Consider the following 21,473-nt stretch of genomic DNA (forward strand, 5'->3'; position numbering starts at 1 on the left):
GGAGGAAGACTGCTGGCAAAGCGCTCACGTGCTGTTCCACCCAGCGAAGGATTCTTGTGGCCTCCGCCATTGCCGCCCTGCTCCTTGTTCCACCTTGGCGGTTTACGTATGCAACCGCTGTTATGTTGTCTGACTGGATCAGAACAGGGAGACCTTGAAGAAGGTTCTTTGCTTGCAGCAGGCCGTTATAAATGGCTCTCAACTCGAGAACATTTATGTGGAGACAAGATTCCTGGCTTGACCATTTTCCCTGGAAATTTCTTCCTTGCGTGACTGCGCCCCAGCCTCGGTGACTTGCATCTGTTGTCAGCAGGACCCAGTCCTGGGTTCCGAATTGGCATCCCTCTAGAAGGTGAGAGCCTTGCAGCCACCACATGAGAGAAATCCTGGCCCTGGTAGATAGACTTATTTTCCGCTGCATGTGCAGGTGAGACCCGGACCATTTTTTCAGCAGATCCCACTGAAACACCCGGGCATGAAACCTGCCAAATGGAATGGCTTCGTATGCCGCAACCATCTTCCCTAGTACCCGAGTGCATTGATGAATCGACACACTTGGCCTCAGAAGCTCCCTGACCATGGTCTGGATTTCCAGAGCTTTGTCCTCCAGAAGAAACACTCTCTGTATCTCCGTGTCTAGGATCATGCCCAGGAAGGGCAGCCGAGTGGCCGGGATCAACTGAGACTTTGGCAAATTTAGAATCCAAACGTGATGTCGCAGAACCGACAGGGAGAGATCCACATTTCTTAACAACTGTTCCTTGGACCTCGCCTTTATCAGGAGATCGTCCAAGTACGGGATAATTGTGACCCCTTGCTTGCGAAGGAGGACCATCATGTCCACCATTACCTTGGTGAAAACCCTCGGGGCCGTGGAAAGCCCGAACGGCAACGCTTGAAATTTGTAATGAAAATCCTGCACCGCAAACTTCAGGAAGGCCTGATGAGGAGGCTATATCGGGATGTGTAAGTTAGCCTCCTTTATGTCGACTGACGCCATAAAATCCCCCCCTTCGAGGCTGGAGATCACCGCTCGAAGAGACTCCATCTTGAACTTGAAAGTTTTCAAGTATGGATTGAGGGATTTCAGGTTCAGAATCGGTCTGACCGAGCCATCCGGCTTCGGTACGACAAAGAGGCTCAAATAGAAGCCTTCCCCCCATTGGGGCGGGGGAACCAGCACAACGACCCTCTGTTGACACAGCTTTTGTATTGCAGCAGTTACCACTTCACTTTCTGGAAGAGAAGCTGGCAAGGCCAACTTGAAAAAGCGGTGGGGGGCATCTCCTGAAACTCCAATTTGTACCCTTGGGACACTGTGTCTAAGACCCAAGGATCCAGGGCCGATTGAAACCAGACCTGACTAAAGAAACGGAGACGGCCCCCCATCGGTACGGACTCCCGCAGGGCAGCCCCAGCGTCATGCGGTAAAGGCGGAGGAGGACTTCTGGTCCTTGGAGCCGGACACGGCGGGCGACTTCTTTCCCCTTCCTCTACCATTTGAAGCGAGGAAGGACAAGCCCTTTCCTTTTTTGTATCTATTAGGCCGAAAGGACTGCATCTGATGATGGGGTGCCTTTTTCTCTTGTGTGGGGACATAAGGAAGGAAAGATGACTTACCCGCAGTAGCGGTAGACACCAGGTCAGCAAGGCCGTCACCAAACAAGACACTACCTTTAAAAGGGAAAGCTTACATATTCTTCTTGGAGTCGGCATCAGCATTTCATTGATGAGTCCACAGCGCCCTCCTAGCCGAGACCGCCATGGCATTGGCTCTTGATCCCAAGAGGCCCACATCCCTCGCCGCATCTTTCAGGTAATCTGCAGCGTCCTTGATATAACCAAGAGTCAAATGAATGTTATCCCTATCAAGAGGGTGGTCTTCAGTATGCCGACGGACGGGATCCCGGCGCACAGTATACCGGCGCCGGAATCCCGACAGCTGGCATATCGACACTTATTCTCCCTCATGAGTCCACGACCCCCCTGGAGGGAGAAAGAAATAGCGTGGCCCGCGTACCGCGCCACCGAGCCTGCAAGGGGCTCATTTGCACTCGCTACACTGTCGGTAAGTTGGCGGTCGGACTCCCGGCGCTGGTATGCTGGTCACCGGGAGCCCGACCGCCGGCATACCCTACTACACCCCTATCAAGGGTATCCATATCAGAATCCAAATTCTCAGCCCACTTAGCAATAGCACTACTCACCCATACCGACGCCACCGCAGGCCTGAGCAATGCACTAGTATTAACGAAAATGGATTTCAATGTCGTCTCCAGCTTGCGATCCGCTGGATCCTTAAGAGCAGCCGTGTCAGGGGACGGAAGCGCCACCTTCTTGGACAATCGGGATTAAGCCTTGTCGACATTTGGAGACGAGTCCCATTTTTCCCTGTCATCAGAGGGGAAAGGACACGCCATGAAAATTTTCTTGGGAATCTGCCACCACTTGTTCGGCGGGTCCCAAGCCTTTTCACAAAGAGCATTCATTTCATGAGAGGGGGGAAACTTCACCTCAGGTTTTTTTCCCTTTAAATAAGCAAATCCTTATGTCCTGCACCGCAGGTTCGTCAGAGATATGTAAAACATCTTTAATAGCCACAATCATGTACTGAATACTTTTAACTACCCTTGGGTGTAATGTAGCCTCATTGAAATCTACATCGGAATCAGAGTCCGTGTCGGTATCCGTATCTACCATCTGGGTAAACTAACGTTTTTGTGACCCTGAAGGGGTCTGCACCTGAGCCAAAGCATCCTCCATGGATTTCCTCCATACTTGTGTCTGAGACTTATCCAGCCTCTTAGACAATAAGGCCACATTTGCATTAAGTGTACTTAACATAGTAACCAAATCAGGTGCCGACAGAGTCATATCCAACTCCTTTTCTGCGCCCCCAGTACCTTCCTCCGGGGAGGAACACTCAGCCTCAGACATGCCGACACATAGTACCGACACACCCACAGGGAAGCCTGGAGATTGAAACACAGAGGGCTATGCCAGCTCACACCCCAGCGCCCATATATTACACAACAAGAATATATGATGATAGCGCTGCCCTTAATGATAAAAAAGCACCAATTTGCCTGAGCATGCCACATGAAGTATAACATCTTACTCATTTAATTTATGAACTTTATAAAAATAAAAATGACTTTAAGATCTTTGTGCTTTTCACAGATGTCTTCGGGTGGGGTGGGGTTTTTAAAAAAAGTATAGGTGTATACAGTATATACTGTACATTGATAGTCCTGTGGTATTAATTCTTGTAATATACTTATAGCCACATTTACTTCCTACATTTTCACAAATAGTAACCAGACTTTTACTGTGTATTGCTTCCTGTAATTAACTAAAATTGCATCATCTTAACCATAGGCTGCTCAGAATGTTTAAAAATGGTCAGTTCTTTTAATCTCTTAAATCTCGGAAAAGTAAAATGGACGATGTGTTGCATATCTGGGGTGCACACAACCACAAACATTTTCGGGACCAAGAGTATGCAATGTAGTATTATCTTTAGAATGTGTTTAGTTTAGTAGCAGGACATATTTGATTATCATTTGTAAATGAAGAGTTAAAAATGAATGACTAACCTAGCAAACAGTGGCCATATATGTTATCCTAAATGGCCAAACTGGATGAGAAAACCCAAATAGTGGTTCTAATTGATCCAACAAGATGTAACACTCCCACCCAGATTCAGACCTCATGAGGCCCTAGGCAAGACACTGATTTTGGCCCCCTTCCTGTGCCCTGTGTACATCCCCATCAATGCTCGTGGTGGATGGACATACCCCCTCTGAAGTGTGAACACACTCCTAAGGATGGGCCCCTTCCACTGCATTTCCCTGGTGGGCCCTTCATGCCCCAGCCTGACACTGTATGAGCCCCCATATACCTTTGCCACCCACTGCCACTCAGTCTTCCTGCAGTCACACATCTCCCCTGTACGAAGTCTGCACTCAAACGCTGTTAACCATAGCATCCTCACACACACCAGTACGTAGTGTCCCCATCATTAGCTCCGATCACCCACTCTCCCATTGGTGGCCCTCACACACAGACTCTGCACTCACTGTGACTGCCACAGCACCCAGTTTATTACCTTAACACACACCCCAGCACTCATTGTCCCCATTGATCCTCAGTGCTCCCTATGAGCCATCAGACAATCGATGGTGGCCTTCACACACAACCCTTGACATAGTGTGGCCCCCATCAACTCCAGCTTGTGGCCCTCACACACCCCTGCACTCAGTGTGGCCTCTGTTACCTGCAACCCATGGCTCTCACACCCCTCTGAACTTGGTGCAAGCTCCTCTCGCCCATTGCTCTTTCTCAGACATCGGGATTTATGCTATTTGTCACTACTCCTCCAGATCCCTCCCAGCAAGGCCTATCTCCCAGTCCCCATCCTCTTAGTCAGGTAGACATCAGTCACATGCGCCGTTCCATCCGGTGACTCTTCGCCCCGCTCCCCGGCCAGCTCAGGGACACTCAACCTCTATGAGGCAGCTGATAAGGCTGTCCATGTTCAGCTCCAGCTCTCACATTGTGCTTCCCTCACCAGTGCCAAGCAGTACCTCTTTCCTCAGGCTCTCTGATTATAAATATTACATGCTACCTCCTTGCTGCTGCAGGGCTTGGAGGGAAAGGGTCTCCCATGGATCCAGAACATCCTCTCTCACAGGCAACCCGCACCCAGTTGGTGAGTAGATATTTGCTGCCTGGCCCCGCTCAGTCAGCTTCGGTGCCTTCTGTTTTTCATTAAAACAACTGCTCCTGCGACCCATGCCATGGAGTGGAGGTAGCAGCGTCTCACACACCTTCACCGTGGTCTGTTGTGCTTGCCATGGCAGGCACCAGCAGGCCCCGTGAGACCTGCCGTGCCCTAAGTGGTCTCCTATGTTGCCTAGTTGTAAATATGCTATTGCTCCTACCTGTCTCTCAAACACTGTGACTGATGGGGTATAAATTGCGAACACTGGGCCTAATTCATGTTTGTACGCAGTGGCTGATGTTCATGCAACAGAGCGATTATCGGCAAAAAGCGTATGTGCAGTGATTGGAATTTGCAGTCGTGAGAGTGCCACTGTGATCCTGGTCGAACTGAGGACTTTGTCGCTGAGTGATTGACAGGAAGTGGCCGTTTGGAGGTTAAGGGAAGTGGCTGGGAAAATGCAGGCGTGTCATGGCCGTTTTCCGGGAGTGTATCTTCTGATGGCTGCATGACTGTATGTGCAAATGCATGGCGCCGCTGTGGCCAGTCTGCGTAGCCATAAACCAACCCTTAGCTTCCATGTTTTCCGTAATTGCGTATAGTCCGCTAATGTGTACGTAATTGCAATTAAGCTTGCTATGAGTCTGGTGGGCGTCTTCATTTATGGGCGGCAGCTTTCACTTGCTAACATTAGCAGCTGCGTAACCTAGAGAATAGTAGTTGCAATATAATTTGTGTACAAACACTGTTTCCATAATACCTAAATCAATAGACCTACTTTCTAGGTTTCATCTCTTTATGCCGTCACCTCCTGCAATTACCATGTTTTAAATTGAATATTTGCTTCAACAATATTTTACCAAGTTTGTTTAAATTTACACTTATTCCTGTAAACATTGTAAAATGTTTCAGAATATTCTATAACCACATTTAAGGGCAGTACTACGCCTTGGAGAGTGATAAAGTGGAGAGAGATAAAGTACCATCCAATCACTCCTGACTGCCATGTTACAGGTGGTTTGTAGTGACAGGAGCTTATGGGTTGGGACTTTATCTCTCTCCACTGTATCACTCTCCAAGGCTTAGTATATATGCCTTTTAATGCCCCTCACTTCAGCAGTGTCAGACTTGGGCATGAAATGCTCACCAGGAAATGCGGCAATAGGAGCCCGCACTTACAGGCATGGCAAGCCTCCAGAGGGGGTGTGGCCGTCACCACAGAGGCTTGGCTAACCATTAGAGTGTGACTGGTCTGTGCCCCTTTATAAATATACAGTATATACTGTATAGTAAATGCAACATATAAACAGGAATATCAAGATGGGACGAGAACTAATTTCCCAGGTCCGGGCTTGGTGGAGGGGCCGGGAAGGGGCCCAGCACAGGGATTAATTGTTCCTCTTCGCAGGAGTTGGGATGGATGAAGGAAGGGTATGTCACCCTGCCAGCCAGCTCTCAAAGCAACCCGGGACCTGCCTGGGCAGAACTGCATGCTGCAGCTCCCCCTTGATTCAGCCAGAGTTATCTCTCTTGAATTACAAGTAAGGAGGCAGCAGCTGCAAGCTACATGGGGTGGGGGTGGGCGGTGGCGCTGGCGCTGGCTATGGGTGGAAGCTACTGGCTATGGCTGCAAGATCGTGTTACCAGCTGCGGCTCCAGGGCAAATGCACAAAAAGCCCATACGAAGACACTGCCCTGGTCCCTCTATGCAGCAGTCTGTGACCCCTGTGCAACCTCCGGCGCCCCCTATCTTTTTTTTTATGGGGAGTGGCCACGCCTGCCCCGGATTTGGCCATGTTCCTTCAGTTCCCGGCCCTATGGCTTTATGTAAACAGCAGTAATAATGTCAAAGCCCATAAGCAGTACGGCCAGAAACCAATTGATGTTCTGTAGGGTCATTCTCATGCACAAACTACATACCTTCCAATGGGTGGTCTTCAGTATGCCGACTGACAGGATCCCAGCGCACAGTATACCGGCGCCGGAATCCCGACAGCCGGCATACCGACACTTATTCTCCCTCGTGGGCGTCCATGACCCCCTGGAGGGAGAATAAAATAGCGTGGCGCGCATAGCGTGCCACCGTCCCCGCAAGGAGCTCGTTTGCACTCACCACACTGTCGGTAAGCCAGAGGTCGGGCTCCCGGCGCCAGTATGCTGGTCGCCGGGATCCCGACCGCCAGCATACCATACTACACCCCTTCCAATAGTCCCAATTTGGGTAAGGCAGTCCTAATATCGGAGGGGCTACTTTTCAATACCAACTATCAGGACAACATGCGATAAAGTTGAATGGTAGTGGTGAGCTGAGGCGGGATTTTGGGGATGACCTAAAGCTTCAGAAGGGAACATTTGCTGAGTTGGTTTAAATGTGTTGTGATCACACCCCTATAATGGTATACTCCATTTTTGTATGTACTGGAATAATGTTGGGAGATATGCAGACAGCAATTATACCAATTAGCATAGCGTCAGAGGATAGCAAAAATAATGAGGGATGACTGCAGCTATAAGGTTAATTATCTGGGTGCTCCCATAATTACATTTAGTGAGGTCTCTGTCTACAGCTGGCCACACACTTAAAATATTGTTTCGGACCACTCAACTAGAATGAAAATCTGGTAATGTATGGGAGCAAATGACAATTGTCAATTTGCTCTCAAACATTGGAAAACAGTCGTTCGAGACAAGTTGGTTAAATCTGTTTGATTTAACCAACTTGTCTGAGCTACTTTTTTTTTGTCTGTTTTACGGCCCGATTGTTTTTGGCTACCATACAATACCAGATTTTCAATCCAACCAGCCAACTAGATGGGTGGTGGAAAGATAATTTTTAGACGTACTATATGGCTAACATAAGTGGAGGGTTTGGGTGGTAGCAGGTTGGACTGGCCCAACAGGGTACAGGGGGGAACCCCCAGTGGGCCCCATTGCTTGGGGCCCATCTCTCCTCTGGGGATCAAATTCCAGACTGTGCACTTGAATTATACATTTTATATATATATATATATATATATATATATATTTATTACCTTACACTCCACTAACTATTTTCTACGGTCCATTTCTGTTATTAATCTAGTACATTATAATGATTCACTAGCAGTATTTACTATATATATTTATCAAGGGGCCCAGATCATGCACTCTCTAATGGTTAGCCAAGCCTCTGTAGCAGCTGGCCACACCCCCTCTGCAGACTGGCCACACACCCAAACATGGGCCCCTACCACCGCTTTCCCCCTAGGGGGCCTTTAATGCCCCAGTCTGACACTGGGTGGTAGATTTATGCCTGTGCTATTCTCAGCTTAGGCCAGTGTGAAATAAACAATATGCACACAGAGCATTCATTACACTGATATACCTGAAGTTTAGCTGTGCTGAATTTGCTGTCCTTAGTCAGTAACTTAAGCTGCGTACACATCTAGCCAACAGATTGGCCGATCTGCCGACCATTCTGACTATTGGTAAGTGCATTACATTTGCCCAGGGTAGCGGGCGCATGTTGGCAGCACTTGTTAATCATGAATTATCTAATTATTTTCACTTGCAGCTTCCCCCCTTTTTGAAGCCCAGCATCTTCTGACTGCCGCTGTTTCCTACCCCTACCCCTTTTGTCGCTAATACCTACACAGCATTCATGGGCTTGACTTGAGAGATTTCTGTTATTCAGTTGCACTGTACTTTATTACATTTTGGGGTGCTGATGTGCCCAGGATTCGAACCCATTGACTATGACACTGCAGATGGACGCTCTATTCATTGAGATATTGTCCCTTGCATAAACAGCTAGAGAATTCCAAGCTGAAGAGTTTTAACTATTTGAAGCTTACCTTGTACTTTGTGAAGGGGTGATCAGCGTTGCAGCTGGGCAGATCGATGTAGTGTGTGGCTGCATAGGGATTGTCTGTGTGGCTGCACACTACATGGATCTGCTCAAATATGGTGACTGCACTGGTTATTTTTTTACGTCGTACAGGTAGCTTCATATAATTAGAAATCTCATCGTTTTTATGTGGTATCAAGTGTCTCAGAGGGTGAGGTGTTTGGCTGGGATGCAGCAGGTTCTGGGTTTGACAGTATATTGAAAATGTAATATTCAATATGGGGTATTGTGGCTGAATGGCGGCAAGCTCTCGGGTTGAATCCATGAACGTGGTATAAAGAGGATTTGTGTCGAAACCCATTTTCTTGCAGTGTTGTATAAATGTGTGTGTGTGTGTGTGTGTGTGTGTGTGTGTGTATATATATATATATATATATATATATATAATCACAATGGACAGAGGCGGCACTCTCAGGACTTGCAGTGATGGTAATAGTGAAGAAAAAACAGCTACACCATAGCTCTGTAGATTAACGTTTCGATTTATCACAAAACCGTCATCAGAATCACATAACCTGTAATACAAACAAGACATACTTACATAACATCGTATCCCCCCGTCAGGAAGCCGCCAGCGCCGCGCCGTCTCCCGAGTCAATGACGTCACACATGCGACGCGCGCCCTCCGGCGCGCTCAGGTGACCACCCGGCGTCATGGCAACCTAACACACCAAAATACACAACAGTGAGAAATACATAAAAACAACAGCAGCAGAGTATACTGACATGGTTAGGAGTTTAAACAACCATCCTATATTCATAATCCCTACATCAATGCTGAACAAACTGTAAATAAACTGATAAGCTATAGCTGATAAAGAAAAAGCATACTAGAGATCGGACCCAAATAAAAGAAAAAACATCTATGTTACAAAAAGCAGCTCAAAGGTAACATCTCATTTAAGCCGCGAGGAGAGACTGTGTCCAGACGGTGAATCCAACGTGATTCTCTCTGCAGCAATGCCCTGTGTCTGTCACCCCCCCCGCATTCTCTTGGGTGCTTGATCAATAATTTTGTAGCGTAAGGTGCTAAGCCCGTGATTGAGTGCCTTAAAGTGCCGAGCCACCGGCTGACTGTGTGTGCCCGTGTGCTCCAATGCCTGTCTAATTGCGGACCTATGTAGGGCCATCCGTTCCTTAAATTGCCTTGTGGTCTTCCCCACATAGAGGAGACCACAAGGACAACGTATAATGTAAATGACAAATGTGCTGGAGCACGTCAACACCTGTCGGATGGCACACCTCACTCCCGTCTGCGGATGCGGAAAAGAACTCCCCGTCTCCATGTAGCTGCAAGTGGTGCACCCAGTGCACCTATAGCAGCCTGGTTTTCTGGTCATAAAATTGGTAGGGATCCTATCTTGAAATGAAGAAATGTCGTTCTTAACCAACCAATCCTTAAGGTTGCGGTCCCTAGCAAAGCTCGGCATCATAGTGACATTACGGAGACACGGCAGGTCCTTATCCGCAGTCACTATAGGCCACAATCTTTTGGCACATTTTGCAATCTCCCCGCTGGATGAATGAAATCTCTGGACAAATGGGACGACCTCTCCGCCCCCCTTCTTTTTGGGACTCTGTCCTAATGTCTTAGCCCTGGGAATCTTGAGCACCCTTTGTTTGGCCTCAATCAAGGCATCGTATTTATACCCCCTAACCAAAAATTGACGTACCATGAGGTCTATCTCCCTCTCAGTTTCAACAGGATCATCGGAGATCCGATGAACTCTCAGAAACTGAGAGTAAGGTAGCCCCATCTTGGTCGCATTGGGATGCTGGCTGGCAAAATGCAGCAAGGTGTTTCTGTCAGTGCTTTTTTTGTACAATCCTGTATGGATATTACCCTCACGTAGAGAAATGCAAACATCAAGGTAATTGACGCAGACCTCACTAATCTCATATGTATACCTAATCGCGGTGTCGCCGGAGTTGACCCGTACCATTAGGTCAATGAAGTCCTGCTTGGGACCCGTCCAGATAAGCAGCAAGTCATCTATATACCTCACGAAAAAACGAATATTTACTGCAACAACTGGATCTGCAAGAAAGGTATCACGTTCTAGGTCGAACATATAGCAGTTGGCGAACGCGGGGGCCACACATGACCCCATCGCGCATCCCTGCCGCTGTATGTACCACCCCTTGTCAAACAAAAAATAGTTACGTTTTAATGTCAATTCTAACAGTACTAGAAAAAAAGATACATCAGGTCCATTATATGTCGGACTAGTGGACAGCAGTCTCCTAACTGCTTCTAACCCTTCCTGATGGGGTATATTCGTATACAGGCTTACTATTACTATTACTAATTTGACCGTAAGCTCCGACTCAAAGAACATTTTTCTAATATGCCCACACCTAGATCAATGGAGTCTGGCATAGGGATTCGCAGCAAATCCAAGTTTGATCCACTGAGTATGAACACCTCATTGAAATGCTTTAATAGAACTCTGGATCAGCAAGTGCTGGAGATCGACAAACGGGAAGGACATTTTAGGCCCAATTTATCCAAAGACGAGATGGAAGCACTTAAGGCCTTGAGTAAGGACCAGTCCATCATAATCCGCCCTGCCGATAAGGGGGGCGGAATTGTTGTACAAGATCTGGGACAGTACAGAAATGAGATCTACCGGCAGCTGGGGGATACAGCTGTCTATGCTAAATTAAGTGCAGATCCGACCACGATTTACAACCAGGAACTGGGCAATATTTTGGAAACAGCGGTCAGGGATGGCATCATCACTAAGAGCACCCAGATGGCTCTATTTGAGGAACATCCTGTGGCCCCGGTACTATATACGCTGCCTAAAGTGCACAAGCACCCGACGGAGCCGCCAGGCCGGCCAATCATCGCCGCCAGGGATTCCATCTTTTACAAAGTTTCCAAATATTTAGATAACTTTCTTCAACCCGTTATCCAGGTTCAGCCCACCTACTTGAAGGACACTACTGCTCTTATCTTGAAACTACAGGCAATAAAAGAAGTGCCAGTGGGCAGCTTCCTATGTACGATGGACATAGTAAGCCTGTATACGAATATACCCCATCAGGAAGGGTTAGAAGCAGTTAGGAGACTGCTGTCCACTAGTCCGACATATAATGGACCTGATGTATCTTTTTTTCTAGTACTGTTAGAATTGACATTAAAACGTAACTATTTTTTGTTTGACAAGGGGTGGTACATACAGCGGCAGGGATGCGCGATGGGGTCATGTGTGGCCCCCGCGTTCGCCAACTGCTATATGTTCGACCTAGAACGTGATACCTTTCTTGCAGATCCAGTTGTTGCAGTAAATATTCGTTTTTTCGTGAGGTATATAGATGACTTGCTGCTTATCTGGACGGGTCCCAAGCAGGACTTCATTGACCTAATGGTACGGGTCAACTCCGGCGACACCGCGATTAGGTATACATATGAGATTAGTGAGGTCTGCGTCAATTACCTTGATGTTTGCATTTCCCTACGTGAGGGTAATATCCATACAGGATTGTACAAAAAAAGCACTGACAGAAACACCTTGCTGCATTTTGCCAGCCAGCATCCCAATGCGACCAAGATGGGGCTACCTTACTCTCAGTTTCTGAGAGTTCATCGGATCTCCGATGATCCTGTTGAAACTGAGAGGGAGATAGACCTCATGGTACGTCAATTTTTGGTTAGGGGGTATAAATACGATGCCTTGATTGAGGCCAAACAAAGGGTGCTCAAGATTCCCAGGGCTAAGACATTAGGACAGAGTCCCAAAAAGAAGGGGGGCGGAGAGGTCGTCCCATTTGTCCAGAGATTTCATTCATCCAGCGGGGAGATTGCAAAATGTGCTAAAAGATTGTGGCCTATAGTGACTGCGGATAAGGACCTGCCGTGTCTCCGTAATGTCACTATGATGCCGAGCTTTGCTAGGGACCGCAACCTTAAGGATTGGTTGGTTAAGAACGACATTTCTTCATTTCAAGATAGGATCCCTACCAATTTTATGACCAGAAAACCAGGCTGCTATAGGTGCACTGGGTGCACCACTTGCAGCTACATGGAGACGGGGAGTTCTTTTCCGCATCCGCAGACGGGAGTGAGGTGTGCCATCCGACAGGTGTTGACGTGCTCCAGCACATTTGTCATTTACATTATACGTTGTCCTTGTGGTCTCCTCTATGTGGGGAAGACCACAAGGCAATTTAAGGAACGGATGGCCCTACATAGGTCCGCAATTAGACAGGCATTGGAGCACACGGGCACACACAGTCAGCCGGTGGCTCGGCACTTTAAGGCACTCAATCACGGGCTTAGCACCTTACGCTACAAAATTATTGATCAAGCACCCAAGAGAATGCGGGGGGGTGACAGACACAGGGCATTGCTGCAGAGAGAATCACGTTGGATTCACCGTCTGGACACAGTCTCTCCTCGCGGCTTAAATGAGATGTTACCTTTGAGCTGCTTTTTGTAACATAGATGTTTTTTCTTTTATTTGGGTCCGATCTCTAGTATGCTTTTTCTTTATCAGCTATAGCTTATCAGTTTATTTACAGTTTGTTCAGCATTGGTGTAGGGATTATGAATATAGGATGGTTGTTTAAACTCCTAACCATGTCAGTATACTCTGCTGCTGTTGTTTTTATGTATTTCTCACTGTTGTGTATTTTGGTGTGTTAGGTTGCCATGACGCCGGGTGGTCACCTGAGCGCGCCGGAGGGCGCGCGTCGCATGTGTGACGTCATTGACTCGGGAGACGGCGCGGCGCTGGCGGCTTCCTGACGGGGGGATACGATGTTATGTAAGTATGTCTTGTTTGTATTACAGGTTATGTGATTCTGATGACGGTTTTGTGATAAATCGAAACGTTAATCTACAGAGCTATGGTGTAGCTGTTTTTTCTTCACTATTACCATCACTGCAAGTCCTGAGAGTGCCGCCTCTGTCCATTGTGATTATCTAGACCCGTGCTAGGGTTCATGCTTGGAGGGCACGTGGGCACCTTTGTGATTAAGCTGAGTGCCGGTGTATTCGGATAGTAGTATATATATATATATATATATATGAAGGGGCATAATAGTAGAGATGAGCGCCTGAAATTTTTCGGGTTTTGTGTTTTGGTTTTGGGTTCGGTTCCGCGGCCGTGTTTTGGGTTCGAACGCGTTTTGGCAAAACCTCACCGAATTTTTTTTGTCGGATTCGGGTGTGTTTTGGATTCGGGTGTTTTTTTCAAAAAACACTAAAAAACAGCTTAAATCATAGAATTTGGTGGTCATTTTGATCCCAAAGTATTATTAACCTCAAAAACCATAATTTACACTCATTTTCAGTCTATTCTGAATACCTCACACCTCACAATATTATTTTTAGTCCTGAAATTTGCACCGAGGTCGCTGTGTGAGTAAGATAAGCGACCCTAGTGGCCGACACAAACACCGGGCCCATCTAGGAGTGGCACTGCAGTGTCACGCAGGATGTCCCTTCCAAAAAACCCTCCCCAAACAGCACATGACGCAAAGAAAAAAAGAGGCGCAATGAGGTAGCTGTGTGAGTAAGATTAGCGACCCTAGTGGCCGACACAAACACCGGGCCCATCTAGGAGTGGCACTGCAGTGTCACGCAGGATGGCCCTTCCAAAAAACCCTCCCCAAACAGCACATGACGCAAAGAAAAAAAGAGGCGCAATGAGGTAGCTGTGTGAGTAAGATTAGCGACCCTAGTGGCCGACACAAACACCGGGCCCATCTAGGAGTGGCACTGCAGTGTCACGCAGGATGGCCCTTCCAAAAAACCCTCCCCAAACAGCACATGACGCAAAGAAAAAAAGAGGCGCAATGAGGTAGCTGTGTGAGTAAGATTAGCGACCCTAGTGGCCGACACAAACACCGGGCCCATCTAGGAGTGGCACTGCAGTGTCACGCAGGATGGCCCTTCCAAAAAACCCTCCCCAAACAGCACATGACGCAAAGAAAAAAAGAGGCGCAATGAGGTAGCTGTGTGAGTAAGATTAGCGACCCTAGTGGCCGACACAAACACCGGGCCCATCTAGGAGTGGCACTGCAGTGTCACGCAGGATGTCCCTTCCAAAAAACCCTCCCCAAACAGCACATGACGCAAAGAAAAAAAGAGGCTTTTTACTGATATTTGGTGTTTTGGATTTGACATGCTCTGTACTATGACATTGGGCATCGGCCTTGGCAGACGACGTTGCTGGCATTTCATCGTCTCGGCCATGACTAGTGGCAGCAGCTTCAGCACGAGGTGGAAGTGGATCTTGATCTTTCCCTAATTTTGGAACCTCAACATTTTTGTTCTCCATATTTTAATAGGCACAACTAAAAGGCACCTCAGGTAAACAATGGAGATGGATGGATTGGATACTAGTATACAATTATGGACGGGCTGCCGAGTGCCGACACAGAGGTAGCCACAGCCGTGAACTACCGCACTGTACTGTGTCTGCTGCTAATATATAGACTGGTTGATAAAGAGATAGTATACTCGTAACTAGTATGTATGTATAAAGAAAGAAAAAAAAACCACGGTTAGGTGGTATATACAATTATGGACGGGCTGCCGAGTGCCGACACAGAGGTAGCCACAGCCGTGAACTACCGCACTGTACTGTGTCTGCTGCTAATATATAGACTGGTTGATAAAGAGATAGTATACTCGTAACTAGTATGTATGTATAAAGAAAGAAAAAAAAACCACGGTTAGGTGGTATATACAATTATGGACGGGCTGCCGAGTGCCGACACAGAGGTAGCCACAGCCGTGAACTACCGCACTGTACTGTGTCTGCTGCTAATATATAGACTGGTTGATAAAGAGATAGTATACTCGTAACTAGTATGTATGTATAAAGAAAGAAAAAAAAACCACGGTTAGGTGGTATATACAATTATGGACGGGCTGCCGAGTGCCGACACAGAGGTAGCCACAGCCGTGAACTACCGCACTGTACTGTGTCTGCTGCTAATATATAGACTGGTTGATAAAGAGATAGTATACTCGTAACTAGTATGTATGTATAAAGAAAGAAAAAAAAACCACGGTTAGGTGGTATATACAATTATGGACGGGCTGCCGAGTGCCGACACAGAGGTAGCCACAGCCGTGAACTACCGCACTGTACTGTGTCTGCTGCTAATATATAGACTGGTTGATAAAGAGATAGTATACTCGTAACTAGTATGTATGTATAAAGAAAGAAAAAAAAACCACGGTTAGGTGGTATATACAATTATGGACGGGCTGCCGAGTGCCGACACAGAGGTAGCCACAGCCGTGAACTACCGCACTGTACTGTGTCTGCTGCTAATATATAGACTGGTTGATAAAGAGATAGTATACTCGTAACTAGTATGTATGTATAAAGAAAGAAAAAAAAACCACGGTTAGGTGGTATATACAATTATGGACGGGCTGCCGAGTGCCGACACAGAGGTAGCCACAGCCGTGAACTACCGCACTGTACTGTGTCTGCTGCTAATATAGACTGGTTGATAAAGAGATAGTATACTACTAATATTGTATATACTGGTGGTCAGGTCACTGGTCACTAGTCACACTGGCAGTGGCACTCCTGCAGCAAAAGTGTGCACTGTTTAATTTTAATATAATATTATGTACTCCTGGCTCCTGCTATAACCTATAACTGGCACTGCAGTAGTGCTCCCCAGTCTCCCCCACAATTATAAGCTGTGTGAGCTGAGCAGTCAGACAGATATATAATATATATAGATGATGCAGCACACTGGCCTGAGCCTGAGCAGTGCACACAGATATGGTATGTGACTGACTGAGTCACTGTGTGTATCGCTTTTTTCAGGCAGAGAACGGATATATTAAATAAACTGCACTGTGTGTCTGGTGGTCACTCACTATATAATATATTATGTACTCCTGGCTCCTGCTATAACCTATAACTGGCACTGCAGTAGTGCTCCCCAGTCTCCCCCACAATTATAAGCTGTGTGAGCTGAGCAGTCAGACAGATATATATAATATTATATATAGATAATAGATGATGCAGCACACTGGCCTGAGCCTGAGCAGTGCACACAGATATGGTATGTGACTGAGTCACTGTGTGCTGTGTATCGCTTTTTTCAGGCAGAGAACGGATTATAAAGTAAACTGCACTGTCCTCACTAGTAAACTCTCTCCACTCAGTCTCTACACTTCTACAGTAACAGTACTCCTCCTAGTCAGCTCCAGTAAATCTCTCTCAGTCTCTTATAATCTAAATGGAGAGGACGCCAGCCACGTCCTCTCCCTATCAATCTCAATGCACGTGTGAAAATGGCGGCGACGCGCGGCTCCTTATATAGAATCCGAGTCTCGCGATAGAATCCGAGCCTCGCGAGAATCCGACAGCGTCATGATGACGTTTGGGCGCGCTCGGGTTAACCGAGCAAGGCGGGAAGATCCGAGTCGCTCGGACCTGTGAAAAAAAACATGAAGTTCTGGCGGGTTCGGATTCAGAGAAACCGAACCCGCTCATCTCTACATAATAGCATGGGCTTTCTCTGGGATCAGTTTTATCATGCCTCTTCCCCGTAAGGCATTTGCATTATGCCCCTAATGGAAAAATGGGTGTGGGGGAGGCAATTCTCTTTCTGGCACAGGGCACTAAAAACGGTGATCTGAATATTGGTCAACTTTCATTTGTTTACTTGAAGCTGTTATAACCTGTGTGATCTTTTTCAACTATTATAATCTTGTAGCCATTTTGTAACTTTAAGCTTTAAAGATATTCTTGAATTAAATACTTAAATTCTAGTTCTGGATCTATATTTTTCGACCAAAAGCCTCTGGTAGCCCATGGTAACCATTTTTCTAAGTATATGTAATTGAGCATGCAGATGAGAGCAGGACCTTGCACTGGGCTTTGTCCCTAAAAGGTACTTTGGCTGGTGACAGTGACTGTGTTGATTAACCACATGTGCTGAGGTAAGCAGTGAATGTCGTGGGTGGCGATTCTCAGATTGACGTATCTGGAGAGTCAGCCTGCAGGATTGTTACAGACCCACTAGATACCACCATGTGGTATTCCTGTAATGTGTACCTCCACTGATTGCACACCCTGCAAGCAGCAACCTACATATGGTGCCTCGGATGGTTCCTCCACGGGCAGGATGTTCTTCATGTGGATCTTTCCATAGTGGTTATATTATACTACTACACAAGTGTCCATTATCCCATATGTGCACTGGGCCCTGGTATGGCTCACCTCCCACAGTGTACACTTGTGGATGGGATGAAAAATACATGGACCTGATAGTTTTGTTGGGACCCTACTCTGAGCCTTAGGATGCTGCAACCACCCCCAATTTGTGTCATCTCTTCTAGGGGTACTTAAAAAAACTAGGTTTCTCAGGCGCTGACAATCAACGCTCCCGCAGCTGTGTAGAGATAGGGCTGCTGCTTCATTCACAGAGGTCACTGCAACTCTACTATAGACCAGAAAAGAAGAAAATAAATTAAATGCTGCCCAACTCAATTCCTTAATTTTATGACATTTATTACATACCTTACATACAATACATACAACATGTATGTAATGTATGTAATAAATGTCATAAAATTAAGGAATTGAGTTGGGCAGCGTTTCATTTATTTTCTTCTCTTCTAGGGGTAGACTGTTTCACCCAAGGTAATCCTTTGCAGTGCGCCCAAGATGGCTGCCTCATCTTATACCTTGTGAAGGTGGAATACACAACCCATGGAAATTAATACCCAATATGTCTACACAAATCCTGCATTATGCTTACGCTATGTGTTCTAGGTTTTCATTTTTATGTCTGTGTGGCTTGTGTATTGCTGGATTAATCTTCTGTATTATGTGCATTGTTTTTTATGTCTGTAAAGTGCCTTGAGTCCTGTTTGGAGAATGAGCACTATATAAATAAAATATTATTATTATTATTATTATTATTATTATCTGGATATATATTGTCCATCGGCGGTGCTGCAGGCCCAATGCAATATGGCTGTGAACGACGTCATGCACTGACATAACGGTGGTACACACCCACCGATGGGCTCGCAATATGTACCGCTCAGTGTGTACCCATCTTAAAACCTTTTCACAAATGCCAGCATACTAAAGAGGTGCAACTTTATGGCGTAGCTGTCATTTTCTCACTGAAGCTCATGGGGCAAATCAATTGGTTATGTGCGCCTGATCTTGCATCTAAAGTGATGAGAGATCGGCTGTTCAATTGTTTTTTTGTGCTACTAGCGCCCTCCAGTGCTTTGAAAAAGCTGCCAAGAGCGGCAAACCGCTTCAGGTCTGCATACACCAGGTACTGGACTCCTCCACCTAGCACTAACTATTGATTTGGAAATTTCCAGCTATACAGCAAGTCCAGCGAAAGTACTCGGTGAACCAGGATCCAACACTGCGTCTGCCGTCGCCGAACGAGCTTAAATTAATTGGACTCCTCAATTGGAACACAGTTTGGAAACATTCCACAGCTGGAACATCTTCATTGCTGGTAATACATGGCCATGTGTGAGTAACCACCAAATAAACATTGGACATTGTCTTTCAAAGAAGTGCATATATTGGTGGATTGAATCCAGAGATCTATCTACTATCTGTGTAATACCAACAGATACGTTTCCTATATTAGTAATTGTTTTATACAAATGTGGATTAAATTGTTCTTAAATATATTTATTTAGCGCTGTTTCTTTTCACTGTTATCTATTCCTTGGGGAGACTGGCTAGCTCCCTTTACAGCTGCTAGAAGAAACCACTCATATGTGCGCCTGTCTATATCTACTTGATATATACCTTTCTACCCTGAGTGTTTGATTGTAATCTCTCTCTCTCTCTCTACTGGTATCTCTCCTTCACTTTTCAAGCATGTAATGATTACTCCCATTCTAAAAAAACTAAATTCTGACCCTAACTCTCTCTCAAACTACCGTCCCATTTCTTAGCTCCCATGTCTCTCCAAACTACTTGAGAAATTTGCCTACACTCGTCTCACACACTTTCTTAACTCATATAACTTATTGGACCCACATCGATCAGGCTTTCGCACCCAGCACTCCATAGAGACAGCACTGACTAAAGTAGTGAATGATCTAGTCACTGCGAAGCCTAAAGGCCATTACTCACAACTTATTCTTCTAGATCTCTCTGCTGCTTTTGACACTGTTGACCACACTCTTCTCATACCAACACTACAATCCCCAGGTCTTCAGTACACAGCCCTCTCTTGGTTCCTATCCTACCTATCTAATCTCTTTCAGTGTCCATTTCTCTGAATCCACCTCCTCTTCACTACCTCTTTCAGTTGGAGTACCGCAGGGCTCAGTCTTAGGTCCTCTGCTTTTCTCAATCTATACCTCATCTCTTGGGAAACTAATAAGCTCTTTTGGATTTTAGTATCATCTGTACGCAGATGATACTTAAAGCTACCTATCCTCCCCTGACTTTTTACTCCCGAGTTTTGGCTATAAAAATTATTAGAATAATGCAAATAACATATTTCAAACATATTCTTTGTATTTTGCATATACTTTATACAGCCAAAATGCTGACACAAACGTTAGTATGACAGGAAAGGCTCTGCCTCACCTGCCTCACCCGCCTCACCCTACCGCACGTCACTGCTGCGTACTGCACATGTGCCTACTGCACATGTGCGGTCATCAGAGTGGCTATTAATGGGGTGGGATCCAGAGGAACCCTCTCCCTGTAAATGACGCAATATGTATCCTGTAGGCAGGGCCGGTTCTAGACCTGGCGGCACCCAGGGCAAAAGTTTCCTGTGGCAACCCCCCCCCCCCCTCCAGGTAAAATACAGTCGGTGTATGCAAAGGGCTTGCGCCCCAAAACAGGGGCATGGCTTCTTCATAGGGAAGGGGCGGGGCTTCTTCATAGGGAAGGGTCATGCCCACAGTCATCCCCCTGTACTTGTGCCCCCAGTAGCTGTGCCCCAGTAGCTGTTCCCCCTGTAGCAGTGCCCCCTTGTAGCTGTGCCCCTTGTAGCTGTGCCCCCTGTAGCAGTGCCCCCAGTAGCTGTACCCCTAGTTGATTTGTACCCTGTAGCAGTGCTCCTAGTATGTGCCCCCAGTAGCTGTGCCCCCAGTAGTAGTTCCCCCGTAGCTGTGCCCCTTGTAGATGTGCCCCCAGTAGCTGTTCCCCCTGTAGTTGTGCCCCCAGTATGTGCCCCCTGTAGTTGTGCCCCCTGTAGTAGTTCCCCCAGTTTGTGCCCTCTGTAGTAGCGCCGGTCTGAAACCCTAAGAAAACCCCCCCACAATACTTACCAGCCTCGCTCCTGCTTCCGGACCGCTGCTGTCTCCGGCGCTGGCTCCTCTCTATGGGAGAGACGTCATGACGTCTCTCCCATAGCAGCGCTGCAGTGACACTAGGGGTCAATTTTGACCTCTAGTATCAGTCAGCGATGCTGGCTGCAATGGGCGCACACGATGCTCGCTGCAGCCGGGGAGCAGGGAGGGAGGATTAGTAGTGGCTCTTGCCATGGCGGCGGTGCCCTCAGGGTAGCGGCGCCCCAGGCAAAAAGTCTGCTTGCCCGTGGCAAGAGCCGCTACTGCCTATAGGCTACAATGGCTAACACCATTGCATTCTGGAGTTTGGTAAATTTCACAATATAGTAGCCCACATAGAAACTCATAGGGGCTGCTACTGCGATTGGAAACAATACATTCAGTGGAACCTTACATTATGCAGGTTTCCCCCATTTACCACAAATTTTGTTGAATAAATATGACCTTTACAGAGAGGAAATTACTCTGCCCCTACCAGTAAAATGGGGATCATCTCTTAAATGCATCGACAGAACACTGTAGGGCTGCCGAGATTGGGGAGGGGACAAGTGCAGATTAACCAGGCTTGTCTAGACTTTGGA

The sequence above is a fragment of the Pseudophryne corroboree genome, chromosome 4, assembly GCF_028390025.1.
Source record: "Pseudophryne corroboree isolate aPseCor3 chromosome 4, aPseCor3.hap2, whole genome shotgun sequence".
NCBI lineage: Eukaryota > Metazoa > Chordata > Amphibia > Anura > Myobatrachidae > Pseudophryne > Pseudophryne corroboree.